A 19,086-nucleotide genomic window follows, 5' to 3' on the forward strand; every position below is an offset into this window, starting at 1 on the left:
AGAATATTTTTATCAATGGCGAATTCTATAAATCTAGTTATCTTAAAGTGAGAATTGGTGATATATCACTGTGATTGGGCTTCAAGACTTACCTTCTTTTTCTCTCGATCTAATTCAAAAGTAAATTTGATCGGTGTATAGATTTACAGCAATTCCATATGTCTGATTGTAATACTTCATCATAATTGTTTGGCCCTTCAGGTTTATTAACGCAAGAACCCTGTAAATAAAAATTATCACACTAAAATATGATTAGGAGGCAAGATATCTGTCCACCAAAATAGATATTCAAAAACTCTAGCTCGTTTCTGCTCTTCTATAAAGCAGTATGATGGAGCATAGGATGTACCCAAAACTTTATTCTACACTTTATTCCAATGACGCAGTAGGCTTTAGATTTTTAAAGGTAGGAAAGGAAGTAGCAGCAAAATTCTTGTTTGTAGTGAAACTAAATTTCTCGTGAACGGTATTAGGAAGAAATAAGGTTAAACTAAATAACTGATATATAGTGATTACAACTACTGAAAAGCCAATCAGTTCAAAATTTTATTTTACAGCAACTTAATTTTTTTTTTTCAATGACGCAGAAGGTCTTAGGATTTTGATATTAGGGATGGAGGCAGTACCCATACTCCTATTTGAACTGATCTTTGATCGCTTCAATCTTGATTCGCATATTTAATTAAAGGCTTATTCGTTTTAAGGCTTATCTGTTCACTTATGTTAGTGCATATTGTATGTTTGTTTACTATGACTGTTTATTTAGTTTCTGTTCATTTTGGGATTCATTTATGCTACAACAGTAAAATATTTTTGTTTGTTTTAAGTTCGATTTGCATAATCAATTTTTACTGAGCTCGTTTTAAGATTATTTCATTCATTTATATTAGCACAACAAAACAATAAAAACGAAAGCGATACGAAACCAGAAAAATGGAACAGCAAGAACTGAGCAAGAAGAGATAAAAAAAACTAGAAAAAATAGTTTTTAAAAGAAAACCAGAAAAAAATCCCCCCCCCCCACAAAAAAAGCATACCAAATGTATTAAAGCTACTCCAACCCCATCCAGGAAATAAAGAGTCCAGCCTAATGGAGGTTAGATTTTAGTTACTTTTAGTTTTACTGACGAGCAATTATGATTGTCCCCTTCTTTTCTTCACTTGATTAGTTGCAATTGCCTCTTTTCTTATTGTTAGACGTTTATGTTCTCTTCTGGTTTTTATCGGTATCAAGCATGCCTTAATTGACGCATCTAAAGATATACGCGGTCATTCTTTATCTTTCCTTGTCCTTTTTTGGCGGCCAGCGTTAAATACCCCCCCCCCCACGAAATACACCCCACGAGAATTTCCCCGAGAAAAAAAAAGAAAAATACCCCTCCCCCCCCCCCCGCAATATATCACCTCCACGCAGCTAGTTGGTCTCCAATCCCTTATGACTTCATAAAAAGGACTAGAACTCTCAATTTCAGATCTAACGAGTGCATTCCTAAGTTAACGAGTGCATATCAATTTCACAATTCTGATGCAATTTTTAAAGTTTCTTTTGACCCCCCCCCCCCCTAAAAAAAAACCTTTGCTGAAAAATACCCTTTTGTTGGGCAATTTTTCACGGAGGGGATTACCAGCATGATTTTAACAAGGGCTAAGAGCTCATATGGCACTTGTGACAAGGTCGAAAGAGCCAAGAGCTCATATGGCATGAGCTCTAGCAAAATTTTAAGAATCAATAGATTAATTTAAAAGGAAAATCAGAGGCTTGATACCGGTCGGGATTCAAAATAAGAGCTCGTAGACACGAGGTCCTTTTAAATATCAAAATTCATTAATATCCGATCACCCACTCGTAAGTTAAAAATACCTCATTGTTTTTCTAAACGTTTCCTCTCCCTTTAGCCCCCCCCACCCACCCACAAATGGCCAAATCGGGGGAAACGACTTTATCAAGAAAATTTGTGCAGGTCCCTGACACGTCTACCAATTTTCATCGTCCTAGCACGTCTAGAAGCACTGAACTCGCCAAAGTACTGGACCCCTCCCTAACTTCCCTAAAGAGAGCGGATCCAGTCGGGTTGTGTCAATCACGTATCTACGATATTTTATAAGTTCCATCCCAATCTCTCCACTATAAACGTTTTCAAAGATTTCCGGTTTCCCCCTCCGACTTCCCCTAAAGTCACCAAATTAATGCCGCTAATTAATGCCGCCAGATTAAAGCCGCGATTTAAAATAAGAGCTTTCAAACATGAGTTCTAATTTTTCCGAGTTAACACCCCCTCCATCTCCCCCAAAGAGAGTGGATTCAGTCAGGTTGTGTCAATCAAGTATCTAGGACTTGTGCTTATTCTTCCCTCTAAGTCTCATACTGATCTCTCCAGCCTAAGCGTTTTCCAAGATTTCCGGTCCCCCCCCCAACTACCCCCTATGACATTGGATCCAACCAGGATTTAAAATAAGAGATCTGAGCAACGAGATCCTTCTAAATATGAAATTTTATTGAGATTCAATAACTCCTTCGTAAGTTAAAAAAAAACCTGATTTTTTCTAATTTATCAGAATTAACCCTCCCCCCAACTCTCCCAAAGAGAGAGAATCCGTTCCGGTTATGTCAATCCCGTATCTAGGACTTGTGTATGTTTTTTCCACAAAGTTCCATCCCGATCCCTCTACTCTAAGCGTTTTCCAAGATTTTAAGTTTCCCCATCCTACCCCCCCCCCCCAATACCACCAGATCTGGTCGGTATTTAAAATAGGAGCTCTGAGACACAATATCCTTCTAAATCTCAAATTTCATTAAGATCTGACAACCCGTTCGTGAGTTAAAAATATCTCATTTTTCTAATTTTTCCGAAATAACCGTCCCCCATTCCCCACCCCCAGATGGTCGAATCGGGGAAACGACTATTTTAATTTAATCTGGTCTGGTCCCAGATACGCCTACCAAATTTCATTGTCCTAGCTTATCTGGATGTAACTAAACTAGCATAACCGGGACCAACTGACCGACAGAATTTGCAATCGCTGTCACTTGGTAAATACCAAGTGCAATAAAAACCATTAGAAATCAGTCTCTTTCCAATGAAAGTGCGCAAAAAAAATTTTATTAACATTTTATTAGTAAATGTTTGGAAAAAAAATCAATGCCATTCTTCTGATTCAAAATAAGGATTCAGAGACCCACCTATACCAGCTAGATAAAAAGAATTAACACGTAGTTATTTACCTTCTTTTATAAACATTTTTTCGAAAATTTATTTTTCTTAAATGATTACTCCGACCTTGGAAGGAGTATTTCGACTCATATTCTTAGTTCTAAGTGTATACTTATACGAACTTTTATTAAAGTTCTAAAGAGTTTGGCCTTTATTTTAATGTTTTAGGATGAACAGAGGAGATGATATGTCATGTATTGCAGAGCTTTAATTAGATGAAAATAGGCAGTAAAGTGGCAACTATTTCCTCACCAAAATCCAAAACTCAAATTAATAATTTTGCACTTCCACTACATTTACTTTCTATTATACAAATCCCCTAAAAAACAACATTGTTGAAAAAAAAACACCCTGCTTTACAAAAAAGCAAACCCCCCAAAAAAGACGAAAAAAAAACAGCCAAAAAAGGTCATGGTATAAACTTCTTCACCTTAGTGTTATAGCAAGACTGGAAAACAAATTTTTTAAATAAAAAAGAAGTGAATATTTTGCTTTTCAGCCACGTTGTGACAGCAAAATCCTGAAATATCATTTCGACAGCCTAAGGAAATTAGGATTTTAAATTTCCCCTACTTGTTAATACGAAATGCAGATTTTCACCTCCCAGTTGGCTTTTGTGGTAATACAGACAGATTCCTTTGATAAACCTAAATATAATTAAATACTTTTCGGTGGAATGCGAAATTAGTAAAATCTAACAGAGACCGCACAAAGTGAATAAACCTTGTCTCGAACTTTTTTGGACAAAGAAACAGTCTTAATAATAAAAAGCTTTTTAAAACCTCAACTATTAAAAAACAATTAAAAAAAATAACTTTCGTCCCAACCCAAACCAGAGCAAACGGTCCCAACCACAAATCCACCACCTCTTCAAGGGGGGATGTATACACCTCACCCCCCCCCCCCTGGATCCATCACTGCTTTTGAGGTCCCTTACTCAAAACGAATCCAAAATTTTTATTTTGAGAGATTAAAGGCTCGGAGAGAAGAAGTAAAGGCTGAAATAAATGAGATATAAAAACAGAAAAAGTTGCATATTAAAGGGGCTCAACACCCACAACTGTACCTCCCACACATTGCGCCCACCCCAATTACATGAGCTGGCTATTTGTACAATACCGACACACGAAAGGCAACAACAATGGACGGACATAGGGAGATACGGCATATCAACTGCAATTCCGGTAAATGAAGGCGATAATTCATAATTGACATAGGGAGAAGTTGACATACTAATCAATTCCTATCCCACCCCTACCCAGCCTACTGCTCCCATGTTCAGCCCAATTGATACGTAGAAATTAAAAGAAAAGACTAGAGCGATAAAAAAAAATTATTGAAAAAACTTGGGAATTAGATGCAAGACAACATACATTTGGTTTTTTGGTATATTAATTTTGTGTAAGCCTTTAGTTGAGAGGAGGGCAAATTGTATTTTTAAATGTTCAGATTCGCAGTGACAAGACAGCATCCGTTTTGTTTTGAAAAAATTAATTTTTAAAATTTTACCAATAAAGAAGTTTTTCATAGAAAAGTAGAGCTATATTACATAAAAACGAGAAAAAATAAAGTTAAATAGCAATTTAAGCTTTACACCAACATAAATGATGCGCTTAACAAATTTTATTTCGATTCGTATGTTTTTATCTGTCAAATTGGAAGAAAAAATGGAAATAATGACATTAAGCAGAACTATTGGGAAGTAATCAAACAGTTCGTGGTAACGAACTGTAGTAAGGAGCGACACGGCTCAGTAGTAGCCGAAACTCTAAAAAATGGAATTTTGATACCAACAGTTACATCAAAAGAATTGCATTTTAATGCTGATTTTAAATATATAAGTTTCATCAAGATTAGTCTTGACCATCAAAAGCTACGAGCCTGAGAGAATTTGCCTCATTTTAGAAAATAGGGCGAAACACCCCCTAAAAGTCATACGATCTTAACGAAAATCACACCATTAGATTCAGCATATCAGAGAATGTAATTGTAGAAGTTTCAAGCCTCTATCTACAGAAATGTGGAATAGAAATTAAAAGTTCTATTGCCCTTCTTAAGTGATCAAAAAAACTGGAGGGTACCTAGGCCCCCTCCCACGCTCATTCTTTCCCCAAAGTCACTGGATCAAAATTCTGAGATAGCCATTTTATTCACCATAGTCGAAACATCTAATAACTATGTCTTTGGGGACGACTTACTACCCTGCAGTCCCTGTGGGAGGGGCTGCAAGTTACAAACTTTGACCTGAGTTTACATACAGTAATTGTTACTGAGAAGTGTACAGACGTTTTCAGGGGAATTTTTTTGGTTTGGGGGGAGTGTTGGTGGGAAGGGGTTTCAAGGGAGGATCTTTCCATGGCGGAACTTCTCATGGAGGAATAGACTTTCAATGGAGGGGGCGCAGGATTTTCTAGCATTATTTAAAAAAAAACAATGAAAAAATAAATATGAAAAGTTTTTCTACTGAGAGTGAGAAGCAGCATTAAAACTTAAAACGAACAGAAATTATGACACATATGAGGGGTTTACCTCCTCCTAATACCTCGCTCTTTACGCTAAAGTAGTTTTAATAGTTTCAGCTATTTATTCTACGGCCTTTGTGATTCAGGGGTCATTCTTAAGGAATTGGGACAAAATTTAATCTTCAATGTAAAGAGTGAGGTATCGACGAGGGGTGAGCCCCCTCATATACACAATAAAACATACGAATATAGAAGTTCGCTATGTAATTTAATTCGTAAGTTACGCATATTTTTTACTTATAAAAACGTTCGTAAAAAATTATAAGTTATAGTTGCCTTTTTAAGCAATAAAAAAATTGGAGGGCAACTAGGCCTCCTCCCTCGCTCCTTTTTTCTCAAAATCTTCCGATTAAAACTATGAAAAAGCCATTTAGCATAAAAAATTTAATATGCAAATTTCGTTTTAATTATTTATGTGAGGAGAGCCAAAATCTAAACATGCATTAATTCAAAAACGTCCAGAAATTAAACACACAAAAAAATGTTTTTTTTAATCAGAGTAAGGAGTGACATTAAAACTTAAAACGAACAGAAATTACTCCGTATATGAAACGGGCTGCTTCCTCATCAACGCCCCGCTCTTTACGCTAAAGTTTGACTCTTTCTCTCAACTCTAAACCCCAAAACAGTTTCTTTTTAAAACAGTAAAACCCCAAAAAAAGATGTGGACTTTGAAAAAACCAGAGAGAAAGCCGTTAAACTAAACGAGAAATAATTGTAAATGATGAGTACGTCCTGCCCTTCTGTTGTACGTGCTTATTTTCATCATTTTTGCTGGAATTTTAGTGTTTTTTTCTACCCGTATAAACAGAGGTTGATATTTTCAAAAAACACGTAGGGCAAAAAGCAACATACTGAAGTTTAACATCTATCAAATACCTTATTTCCCCTGCGAAAAGATTTGGCTTTAACTACACTCTGTAAAGGGTTCAATAGCCTCCAACACCACAAACTTCTGACGAATCAAATTATTTATTTTCTTTCAATTCAACACTTTTCAAACGTTATTGTACTAGGGGTTTTCATATTGTATGCAATATTCGTTCATTTTTAATTGTAAACATTTACTGGTTTATAAGACAAAAATGTGTCATCAAATGTGACATCAAAGAGGTAAGTATGAACATTATATAAGTATGAACAATTTAGTATACCCCGTCCTCCTGTTCCACTTGTAAATCATTTAAGCAAAGTTTTTCATCTATCTTTTTTTGTCTGTTGAGTACACGGATTTCTGTTTGCAAAAATCAGACAGAGTAAAAAGTGGGAAATGAAGAAAAACAAAGTTTGTTAGACGAATCAAACCAAACAGAACAAGATTGTACTTGTTTGTAGGGCGTCTATATATATTCTGTATGTCTGTATACACTCTGATATATTTTTAATAACTCACAATTACATTTGTAGGTATTTTTCTACTAAATTGATTAATTAAATTGATTAAAGTCTTTTCTAAAGTGATTGTAACTTTTCCCCCTAACTTAATGAGTCAGTTTTGTTAATAATCAATAGCCTAGAATCTATTTTACACATTTACCTAATTATATTTTCACAATATTTTTCTTTTCTTTAGATTAAAGTTGCATGAATCAAAAGAAAATCAAAATTAATATAAAAATTTGAAACATAAAATGTAGGTTTTTGTAGAAATTACTATTTTGAAAAAAATAAAAGTATTTCACAACCCTGAAATTTGAAGATTGATGAATAGAGACCTGAAACTTGCATCAAATTACAATCTTTTTTAGTGCTATAAAACAAAACAAAAAAACAGAAACGTGTGTCAAATTTCATAGGATATAGGAAATACAAATGACAGGAAATATAAACACAAATGAAAAGAAATACATGAGTTTGATAGGAAATATAAATACCTGACACTAACGAGGAAATATAATATAGAAAACGAGGGTAATTTTAAGCTTTTTTGAAAAACAAAGAGAGAAGATAAAAGCAGATATTTCGACAAGCTTCCTCCTCCTCCTTTAGATTTAGCACTGCTGGTCTTAATTTAAAGAAATGAATGGATCCACTATCGAAGAGGGCAGAGGTGCATCAACAAGCGAACCCTAAAATGGAGAGCCTACTTGGAAATGGGTAAGTAAAAATATTTGAGATTGAGTAGCAACAGAAATCGAAATGTCGGAGATAAGCAATGATACTTAAAAGCTGTACCAATTGCTTGCTGAAACCATTTTCGGAAAGCAAGAAGAGCGTCTCACTTCAAAATACATTGTTGATAAGATGATGAGGGTTGACTGATGGTGAACATACTTCAAGTCTGTTCAGTCTCCAAACACTACTGACGAATTATTCTTGGCGTCTGGCATCACCTACCTCCCTCGCCCTCTACCGTTCAAGGCATTCAAGATCATATGGAGTAATAAACGTGGATCATACAACTCGTGAGTAGCAGCAAATTACCTAGCAAAGACTCAGTACTTCGTAAATAGTTGCCAGTGCTTTCTGAGTTTGATCTTAAACTTGGATAAAACAGTAAACGATATCGAAGTCTGTTTTTCTCACAAGTTTGACTTTTTAGCTAATTCTCCACATACATTTTTTGTGTTGAGGGGGGGAGAACAAACTCGAAGAATTTAGTTGTGTTTTTTTTCTTCTCATGATTGAACTACGTCTTTTTTGCAACTCTGGGTTTTCTCCACGACTCTATTCCTGTAGTTTTATTTATTTACTCTTTTGTACAGAGTATACTACTGCTCATCTTTTTCTAGGTTCTCCTCCTCCCAAATTTTTCATAAGTCATCAAGAGCCTTTATTTCTCAGTATCAATTAAAATCAATAAGAGGGGAATGAAAAACAAGATTTTAACAAGACTTTACTTGCTTGTAGGGTGTCTCTGTATATTCTGTATGTATATACTGTGATAATTCTAATAGCTGGATAATTCTAATAGAACATAATTACCGTTGTAGGTTTTTTTCTATATTGATCCACTGACTGATTACTGCACTGTTTACAGTGATTGAAACTTTTTGCCCTAACTCAACGAGTTAGTTTTGCTAATAATCAATAGCCTTGAATCTATTTTATCTATCTACCCAATTATATTTTCAGAATTTGTTCTGTATTTTTTTTTTTTTTTTTTTTTTTAGATTAAAGTTGTATGAATAATAAGAAAATCCAAATTAATATAATAAAATTGACGCATAAATGTAGGGTTTTGTTGAAATTATATTAAAAAAAAAGAATAGAAATTCACCATCGTAATTTAGATAGACCTGCGTCAAATTGCAGCTTTTTGCGTGGACTTTAATGTGATAAGAAATGCATACACTTCTAGAAATACAAGGTTTTTGCACAAAAAAATGTTGTTTTTTTTACAAAAAGATCCATGACGTATGACAACAAACAAGGAATTATCATCTAGAAATTGAAGGATATTTCTAGCTGATGGGCAAACGAAGAGAGAAAATAAAAACAGATATTTTGACAAGGCTCTCCACCAGCCGATTGTTAGAGCTAAAAAAAATAGTAATAAAAATAAAAAATGAACTTTTGAAGCAAACTCTCTTTTGTGGAAAATCTTCTCCGTTAGATAATTCCACTGGAAAAAATCCATCCCTTTACCAAAAATTCCCCTTGGGACCCTCCTTTATCTACGGAATATTCCCTCCGCAGAAAATTACTTAAAGAAAATTTATTAATTTGTTTCTTTTAATACTTTTCTGAGGTATGTGGTTGGGGTTATACTCCTCCTAATAGGCTGAGAAACGGATTATTTAAATTGATTTGCTTGTTTTGATTGTAAATTGATTGATTGAATTGTTCATGGGAGCTTTCGAAAAACCCCTAGATATAAAAGAATACACGTAAACTATTAGTTTGGTTTCCTTTCCGATAAATAAACTAAAGAGTAAATAACACTAGAATGCTAAAGGTATATTTAACAAAAGCGAGACCCAAAAAATCTCATATCTTCTATTCTATCTCTTACATTATCCCTCTGTTTTTCTCTCCATCCCTTGCCCCTCTCCACCTCATCCCCCTTCCCCTTTGATTTAACGCCTCTATTAATAAATTTATTTCTTAACCTTTCACTTGGGCCCATCTTTTCGTTCTTCACGATGCCCTCATATTGCCTTTGACAGAGATAAGTGTAGTTTTATCTCTTCTTTAGAAGTTGTCAAAGTATTTTCCCATTTGTTTTAATATTTATAGCAGTCAACTACATTAGTCACTCTAAGAAATCATTCTTTATTTCCAAAAACAGTTCGCAGACGTTAAGTTATGATAATGGGTATCATAACTCAATCGTCCAGGTGAACTGTTACTTCAAAGGAAACATCACAACCATACAATTTACATGGCATCATATTTTTTCAGTCAAGGTTCTTATGGGAGCGAGGTCCACAGAGCCAGTCACTTACACACAAAATTTCAGAGACAGGGATGGATACTATTCTCCTTTTATTTGTGGGATTCAGAATGATCCCATTAAGAAAAAAGGCTCTGTAAAAAAAAAAAAAAAAAAAAAAAAAAAAAAAAAAAAAAAATGTAGGGAAAACCAGATTTTGACTCATTGAAATTTAAAGTTAAAATATCTAGATCAAAAATAATGTACCAGAAAGTATTACTAAGCTTGGTTAATTGTCCTGTTTTAGTAAAAATGATATTTTGAAATAATGAGACTCTTAGGGGTGTTTTAAGCCTTCGGTTTAGTAGATCAGTTATTATTTATAAGGTTTGGTTTCGTCACATCTATTTTGTCACAAAGTTTTGTTAAGAACCCTTTACAACGCAAATTGTTCTAACGGTTTTTCAAAATAATACAAAATCTTTTGCATTCAAAGTATATATTTTCACATCAAGGAGGAGGGGGTTGTAAAATTCATTTCTGTTGTTAATAATTTCCTTAGTCTATACTCGTTTTCAATAATAGTCGTTCAACATAATAGTCGTTACCCTGCAGTGTACCCCCTTCTCCTGATAAACCCATTTATTGCCTATATGAAATATTTTTCTGTCATTTTTTTTCCATTTAGTCCGTTGTAATACCGGTTGTGCTAAGTACCCTCAAATATATCTAGTTTAGCATGAGTATCTGTGTTGAATATTGAAAAAAAAGAGTATATATTTGAGAAGCTAGATCTAGAGCAAAATCTTAGGGGAAAGAGGGTAAAATGACGAGGGAGCTAATAACTGACAATTTTATTTTTAAAAAGTTTGAATAACAAAACAAAAAGTCAAAGAATGAGGGTACCATGAAAAATATTTTTCCCCTACAAAATAATGTAAAGTGGAATGATATAATTAATTATAGAATTAATACATTTTTAAAGGGTTAATATGTAACACCAATTTTATATTTCACATTATTTGACAGTAATGAATTCCAAAATAACCTTATATGCCCTCAGGGCCTAATTTACAACCCTTCACCATAAGCTCTGGGGCCAAGGGGGTGTCGAACCCAGAGGCATTGTTAAGACACGTGGACAAGTTTGCACAAAAGGGCTATCTCATAGGTTGGATCTGTTAAATTTGGAGGGGCAATGCATTAGGGGTTAAGGCTAGAAGCACCTTCTCATCACTTCCGACTCTCAAAAAGAAAACTAGAACCTTTAATATCCAATCAAATCAGCCTCTTCAAAAACTGATATAACCACCCCTTCAAAAATAACCTTATATACCCCCAGGACACAACTTACGACCCTTCACCCCAGCTCCGGAGGTTTGTTGCCCTTAAATCACTTTTGATTCTTAAAAAGAAATCCGGAATTTTAATTTTTCTTTCAAATGAGTATCCTCGAAAGTTGATATAACCACTTCTTCCCCAATAACCTTATATGAACGCGGAGTACAACTTGAAACCCTTTCCCCCGAGCAATACGTGGTGAGGGTTATATGACACATGGATTACTTGAGGGGGGAGCGTGGGAGGCATGTAGCCCACCAATCAAATTTAATTGTTCAAAATAAAATTAGAACCTTCCATTTGGAACGGATCCGTACCAATTATATCAATATTGTATCTATAACTTGTTTTCATTCTTCCCATCAAGTTTCGTCCTGATATCTCCACTCTAAGCATTTTCCAAGATTTCCCGTTTCCAAGATTTATGTTTCCTCCCTCCGACGCTCTATGTCCCTGGATCCCTGGATCCAGGGACCATCTGATGGTCCATCAAAATGGACCATCTGAGACATAAAATTCTTCTATAGATCAAGTTTCATTGACATCCGATCACCCATTCGTAAGATACCTTGATTCTACGTTTTCCAAAAATTCCGACTTCCTCCTCCAGCTTCCTTCAATGTCACCGGATCTGGTCGGGACTTAAAATGAGAGTTTTAAAGCACAAGATCTTTCTAGATATCAAATTTCATTAATATATGATCGCCCGTTCGTAAGTTACAAATACCTCATTTTTTCCAATTTTTCCGAATTACTCCCCCCCCCCCAACTCCACCAAAGAGAGCGGATCCGTTCCGGTTATGTCAGTCACCTATCTTGGACTAGTGCTTATTCTTTCTACCAAGTTTCAGTTTGATCTCTCTGCTTTAAGCGTTTTCCAAGATTTTCGGTCCCCCAATTCCAATGACACTTGACCCGGTCGAAATAAGAGATCGAGTTTCGAGGTCCTTCTAAATATGAAATTTCATTAAGATAGGATCACTCTTTTGCAAGTTAAAAATACCTAATTTTTTTTAATTTTTCAGAATTAACCCCCCCCCCCACTCCCCCAAATAGAGAAAATCCGTTCCGGTTATGTCAATCACGTATCTAGGACATGTTCTTAGTTTTCCCACCAAGTGTCATCCCGATCCTTCCACTCTAAGCGTTTTCCAAGATTTTAGGCCCCCCCCCCTCAATTCCTCACAATATCACCGGATCCAGTCGGGATTTAAAATAAGAACTCTGAGACACGATATCCTTCCAAACTTCAAATTTCATTAAGATCCGATCACTCCTTTGAAAATTAAAAATACCTCATTTTTTCTAATTTTTCAGAATAAACCCCCCCCCCCTCCCAACTCCCCTAAACAGAGCAGATCGGTTCCAGTTATGTCAATAACGTATCTAGGACTTCTGCTTATTTTTCCCCACCAAGTTTCGTTTTGATCTCTCCACTCTAAGCGTTTTCCAAGATTTTAGGTTCACCCCCCCCCCCCCAATGTCGCCAGATCTGGTCGGGATTTAAGATAAGAGCTCTGAGACAAGATATCTTTCCAAACATCAAATTCCATTAAGATCCCATAACCCGTTTGTAAGTTAAAATACTTCATTTTTTCTAATTTTTCCGAATTACTCCCCCCCCCCCCCCAACTCTACCCAATGTCACCAGATGTGGTCGGGATTTGAGACACGATATCTTTCCAAACATCAAATTTCATTAAGATCCCATAACCCGTTTGTAAGTTAAAATACTTCATTTTTTCTATTTTTTCCTGAATTAACCGGCCCCACACTCCCCCCCCCTCCAGATGATCAAATCGGGAAAACAACTATTTCAAATTTAATCTGGTCCGGTCCCTGATATGCTTGCCAAAAATCATTGTCCTAGCTTGCCTGGAAGTGCCTGAAGTAGTAAAACCAGGACAGACAGACCAACAGGATTTGCGATTGCTATATGTCACTTGGTTAATACCAAGTGCCATAAAAACAATGCCATTGATATTAGTACATCATTTTTTATCTATGGCCCTTCAAACTTTTAAATTAAAAGTAAGGCTTCTGTTTTCAAAGTTTTAGTGCCTCATACTGGAATCAAGAAAGAATTAATGTTTTTGAATTTTATTTCAGTCATAAATTTTTGTTTTGTTTAAAATTATGTTAAAATATTCAATTAAGTTAAAAAAGTTATTTTAATTTGTAATTCTGTTTAAATATAAATACATTGATGCGCTTCTTTCCGTTGTTTTACTTTAAAACTTCTTCTTCTTCTCTCTTTCATAACACAATTTAAATAAGAAATCTAAACCTTCCTGAATTAAGTTAATATTCTATATTTAATTGACAGAAGTCCATAAAAAAACGAACTTATTTGTTGTAATTTTTTTCTTTCTCACCTCTAATAGATTTACATCTTTAGGCGAATTTAAAACAGTTAGATTTTAGAATTAAAATCAAGCTGGTGGTCCTAAAATAAAAGAGTTAAGAGACAGGGATAAATGATGAAAAACTCAAGACTGATAGTCTGAGTAAGAGGCAAAGCTGGCAAAAGCCTTTTTCTTTTAAAGCATCAGGGCAAGAATTTTGTCAATTTGGGCAAGAAAATTGAAGCAAGACTAAAAACTGTCTCTCAATGAGACTGAAAACATAATATAAGCTGAAGTTAAAAAAAAAACTAGTACCTTTATCAGCAACTTTACATGTGACTTTCCAAAAATTATTCCATCCATCTTCTACACTGTCAAGTTTCAAACTATCGAGTTTGGTATTCAACTGTTCTTGGAAATTTTCCCTCAAATTATCATCATGAAGCTTACTAAAAGCATACCTTCCTGAAATGTAGTTATTTTTCCTTAATTTCAGCTGTGAATGAGCCATAAACCCTACTAGACAGTAATCTTTACTTTTAACATCAATAACAGTACTCCTATATGCCCTTGATCTTGTATTGATCCTAACAGTCTTTGGTTTACAACAACAAAATCTATTGGATTAGCTGATTTACCGTAATTTGAACACCATGCAAAGGTATAGCCCATGTACAACTAAATACTGTATTGGTTATAGCTATAGTTGTAATACCTATAAAATTGCAGTAGCCTGTAGCCATTACTGTTTCTTTTTCTTTATCTAATTTACCTAGTCTAGGACACCATATATCTTTATTTCTACCAATCTGGGTGTAAAATTTATTATAACACCAAGAACTAGATAGTTAACTTCAAAGACCACACATCCTTTCAAAGACAAAAATATAACAGTAATCATCCTATTTTGAACTGTTATACTAGATAGTTTAATAATTTTTCTGAATTTCGTTCATGAGAATGTGATTATCCAGAATATAATAGCCCCTAAAAAATTCTGACTGTTTTAAATACATTGATATTCAATATTGGAGCTTATTCTAAGATGTACATCTAAAGCTTTAGTCTAATCTTCAAAAATACTGTTCAATCCTAAACAAAAGATTAGTTGGATAGTTCAACAGTTAAATCCTTGTAAACTTTCTAACATACAATCTAAGAAGTAGACTGCTTCATCATTGAATTTGTTAAAATCTGTGCAGTATGTACATGATTTAAGTTTTCCAAGATTGTAGTTGGTTATTCTCAACTAGTCTAGTCTTACATATCAACCAATCTCATCTATTTATGTTTGAGATAAGAAGCCTGTTGTCAATACATTGAAAAAAAATATTTTTAAATCAAAAAATCTATCTGATATTAGACATGGCCAAGCAAAAATAGAGTTAAATATAAAAAAAAAGGCTCTAATTTGCTGCTACTTTTGTTAGTATAATTACCAAAATGCAGAAAGTTATCCAAGCCATTACCCAAGATAGAATGTTATAAATTACTTTTCTCAAGCTGAAATCTTTCTTCTTATTAAATTAACAGTAACCCAGCAACAGAAAGAAAAGTTTTATTATAAACAAGAGCTAAGAGCTCATATGGCACTTGTGACAAGGCAAGAAGAGCTAAGAGCCAAGACCTCATATGGTATGAGCTCTAACAAAATTCTATGAATCAATAGATTCATTTAAAAGGAAAATCAGAGGCTTAATGCCAGTCAGGATTTAAAATAAAAGCTCTGAGTCATGATGTCATTCTAAATATCAAAATTCATTAAGATCCAATCACACACTTGAAAGTTATAAATACCAAATTTTTTTCTAATTTTTCCTCTCCCTTTAGCCCCCCAGATGGTCGAATCTGGGAAAACGACTTTATCAAGTCAATTTGTACAGCTCCCTGACACGCCTACCAATTTTCATCATCCTAGCACATCCAGAAGCACCAAACTCGCCAAATTACTGAACCCCTCCCCCCAACTCCCCCAAAGAGAGCAAATCTGGTATGGTTACGTCAATCACGTATCAAGGACATTTGCTTATTCTATCCACCAAGCTTCATCCAAATTCCTCCACTCCAAGTATTTTCCAAGATTTCCCCCTGCAACTCCTCCCAATGTCAAAAGATTTGGTCGGGATTTGAAATAAGAGCTCTGAGACATGAATTCCTTCTAAATATCAAATTTCATTAAGATCTGATCACCTATTTGTAAGATAAAAATACCACAATTTTCATGTTTTCCAAGAAGTCTGGTTTCCCCCTCCAACACCCCCAATGTCACAGGATCTGATCAGCACTTAAGATTAGAGCTTTAAAGCACAAGATCCTTCAAAATATCAAATTTCATTAAGATCTGGTCACCCTTTGTAAGTTACAAATACCTCATTTTTTCAAATTACCCCCCCCCCCAACTCCACCAAAGAGAGCAGATCTGGTCTGGTTATGTCAGTCATGTATCTTAGACAGGTTTTTATTCTTCCCATCCAGTTTCATCCTGATCTCTCTGCTTTTAGTATTTTCTAAGATTTCTGGTCCCCCCCCCCCCAATGATGCTGGATCTGGTTGAGATTTAAAATAAGAGATCTGAGTTATGAGGTCCTTCTAAATACAAAGTTTCATGAAGATCCAATCACTCCTTTGTAAGTTAAAAATATGTCATTTTTTCTAGTTTTTCAGAAATAGCCCCCCCCCCTCCCTCCCCCCCAATAGAGCGGATCCGTTTCAATTATTTAAATCACGTATCTAATACTTCTGCTTATTTTTCCCACCAAGCTTCATCCTGATCCCTCCAATCTAAGTGTTTTCCATGATTTTAGGTTCCCCGCCCCAAACTCCCCCCAATGTCACCAGATCTGGTTGGGATTTAAAATAAGAGCTTTGAGACACAATATCCTTCTAAATATCAAATTTCATTGAGATCCAATCACCCATTTGTAATTTAAAAATACCTCATTTTTTCTAATTTTTCATAATTATTCTTGTTTGGTGAAAGAATTATCCTTTCACCAAAACAGTACTTTAAAAGGTTGTTCATAATTTCCTATGCATTTGTCTTACTTTTATTTTGCAAATGTTGCTTTTATGGTGTTAAATCAGTGAACAAAAAGGCAGTCTAATCAAGAAACAGAAAAAAAGAAGGGAAATGAAGAATTTGTACTATATATTTAGGGGGTTGTAAGGTATTGTAAAGTACTTTTAGAAAAGATATAAGTATGTATTTTAGGATTTCTTAAGTGGTTTTCATAGCTGTAAATGGTTTCATTCTCAATAGCCTTGATTGTGAACCCAATTCATTTTGTTTCATTTTTAAACAGAGATTTGTCTAACACCATGCTGGTAGCCTGTTAGCCTACAGCTTGGGCTATTGAAAAGGAAATATGTTAAAAAAAAATGCTTTATATTAATAAAAAATTTTAGTTCATATACCCTACTTTGAGGGTGCTACTACCATACTTTACTCCCACTCTACCCCCCCCCCCCCGTTTAAAAATAAACAGCATAGATTACACATTTCTAGTACACTTTTCTGTTTCATAGTTTCATAATTGTTGATTCAATTTGAGGATGTTAAGTTGAAACAAGGGTCCATAACCCTAAAACCCATATCCTAGGAAAATACATGGGAAGTATAATTTGGCACATATATTTACAAACAAGGGAATAAGTCATAGAGGAAACTACAATTTGCCTACATATTACAAAGAAAAGTTTGTTTTGTTAACTTACTTCTTTCTCAACATTTCCAACTGTTGACAAAAACCCAAGGCTGAAGCAAGTCTAGCCATATTTAGCTCAGAAATAGAATTTTTCAGCAGATTTTAAAGAGGCCCATTACTGGGATTCTACATTTTCTACGTATTTTGCAATGTATCAGTTATATTTCAACCCTTCTCTCTGAAAATTGAATCAGTGCAAACAAAACCAAGAGCCATAAAACCCATTACGTAGGAAATATACAGCTTAGGCTGTGCATTTGCGCATTAGGGTGAGATTTGAAGGCAAAGTATAGTGAAATCACAGGAAAAACATGTTAGCCTAACAATAACTAGGCTACTATCTTCTTAAACACCCTATGTTCTAGACTTCAAGCCAAAAACAGAACTTTGTATTGACTGTTTAAGAAAGAACTATTAGCAGCCTATTCCAAAAATATCATTAGCAACCTATCTAAATAAGATAATATAGACTATTTCTTTCACTGCAGCGTGCTAAGCCTGCTGCTCTTTTCTTTTAGAAAGATTCGGCGGTATTGAGTTTAATAAAGGTAGCGCTGTGAACAGAAAAACCCGAGGAATATTCGAGATCATTCGATATCAAATAATTTTTTAATATAGTGTTTCGAGCAGTGGTTCCGAGATTTTTGTTTTTCTAGCTCACGAACCAATTTTCATCCTAAGAACTGTTTCACGATCCCAGCCTGACTAATAAACTACAAATAAGGAAAATAGGAAATTTTGAATTTTAATGAATAAATGGTAAACAGTGAGGTAAAAATAAAATATTTTGGGGAGAAATATTTATTGAAATTGTAATTTTCGTTTTAAAATAAAATAAATGAATGACTTAAAAAAAAACAATGGGATAATGCAAGGGTAATTATACTTCAACCAATGATTGTAAACGTCAAATATAAATCTCCACGAGTTTAATGTGTAGTCAGCACCGAATCAACAGAAAATCAAATAAGAAGACGGATAAGCAATCAACACCTTTTGTATCCATAATGCTGACTATAAATTGTGATTGATTTCGAAGCCTATTTCTTGTAAATATTTTTGTAAATAATTTTTTATTTGTAATTTAATTGTAAATCTATTTTTGTAAATAATTTTTGTAATAATTTAGCATATCACCGTTTTTCAAAGGATGTAAGTGAATCCCCTCCTTCTCGGTATAAAATTTACCCAGGGAATCCTCCCCAATCGAAAAATGTCCATGCAATTCAAAAGTAAAAATACAATATTTAATGATGGGTAAATTTTATAACCTATGGCCTTATACACAAGAATTAATAGGGGTCATGTCATTCCCAAAGGCACAGCTTAAAGACTTGTCAACTAAGCTGAAAATAATATCTATTTAAAAAAAAATTATCTGATATCTTGGGGGAAACACAGGTGTGAAAAAGGGACTATTTGCCTTTCAATCTTTTTGGTCATAGGCAGTGCCCCTTATATACGGAATAGCTTCTGTTCGCTTTAATAACCCCTTTTCTGTTCCCACTATTTCCTAGAAAACATATTATCAAAACTTTTATATAACCATTTTATTCAACGTAGTTGGAAGGTCCAGTCATTATGTCTTTGGGGATGATGCCCCCCCCTAAAAACACCTTCAGGGCAAGGGTTGCAAGTTATGCCAAG

General features: G+C 34.5%; 1 long non-coding RNA gene across 2 annotated transcripts in view; it reads right to left on the minus strand.

Moving 5' to 3' along the window:
* Positions 1–17,944, minus strand: part of LOC136027609 (uncharacterized) — a 50,674-nt gene extending 32,730 nt beyond the window's left edge. For both annotated transcript variants that reach the window (XR_010617634.1, XR_010617633.1), the window contains exons 1-3: positions 17,887–17,944; positions 14,051–14,200; positions 93–220 (exon numbers count right to left, since the gene is read on the minus strand). This is a non-coding gene — a long non-coding RNA (uncharacterized LOC136027609). The remainder of the gene's footprint in view (positions 1–92; positions 221–14,050; positions 14,201–17,886) is intronic.
* Between the last annotated feature and the right edge of the window lie 1,142 nt (positions 17,945–19,086).

This window comes from Artemia franciscana, chromosome 5 (genome assembly GCF_032884065.1).
Source record: "Artemia franciscana chromosome 5, ASM3288406v1, whole genome shotgun sequence".
NCBI lineage: Eukaryota > Metazoa > Arthropoda > Branchiopoda > Anostraca > Artemiidae > Artemia > Artemia franciscana.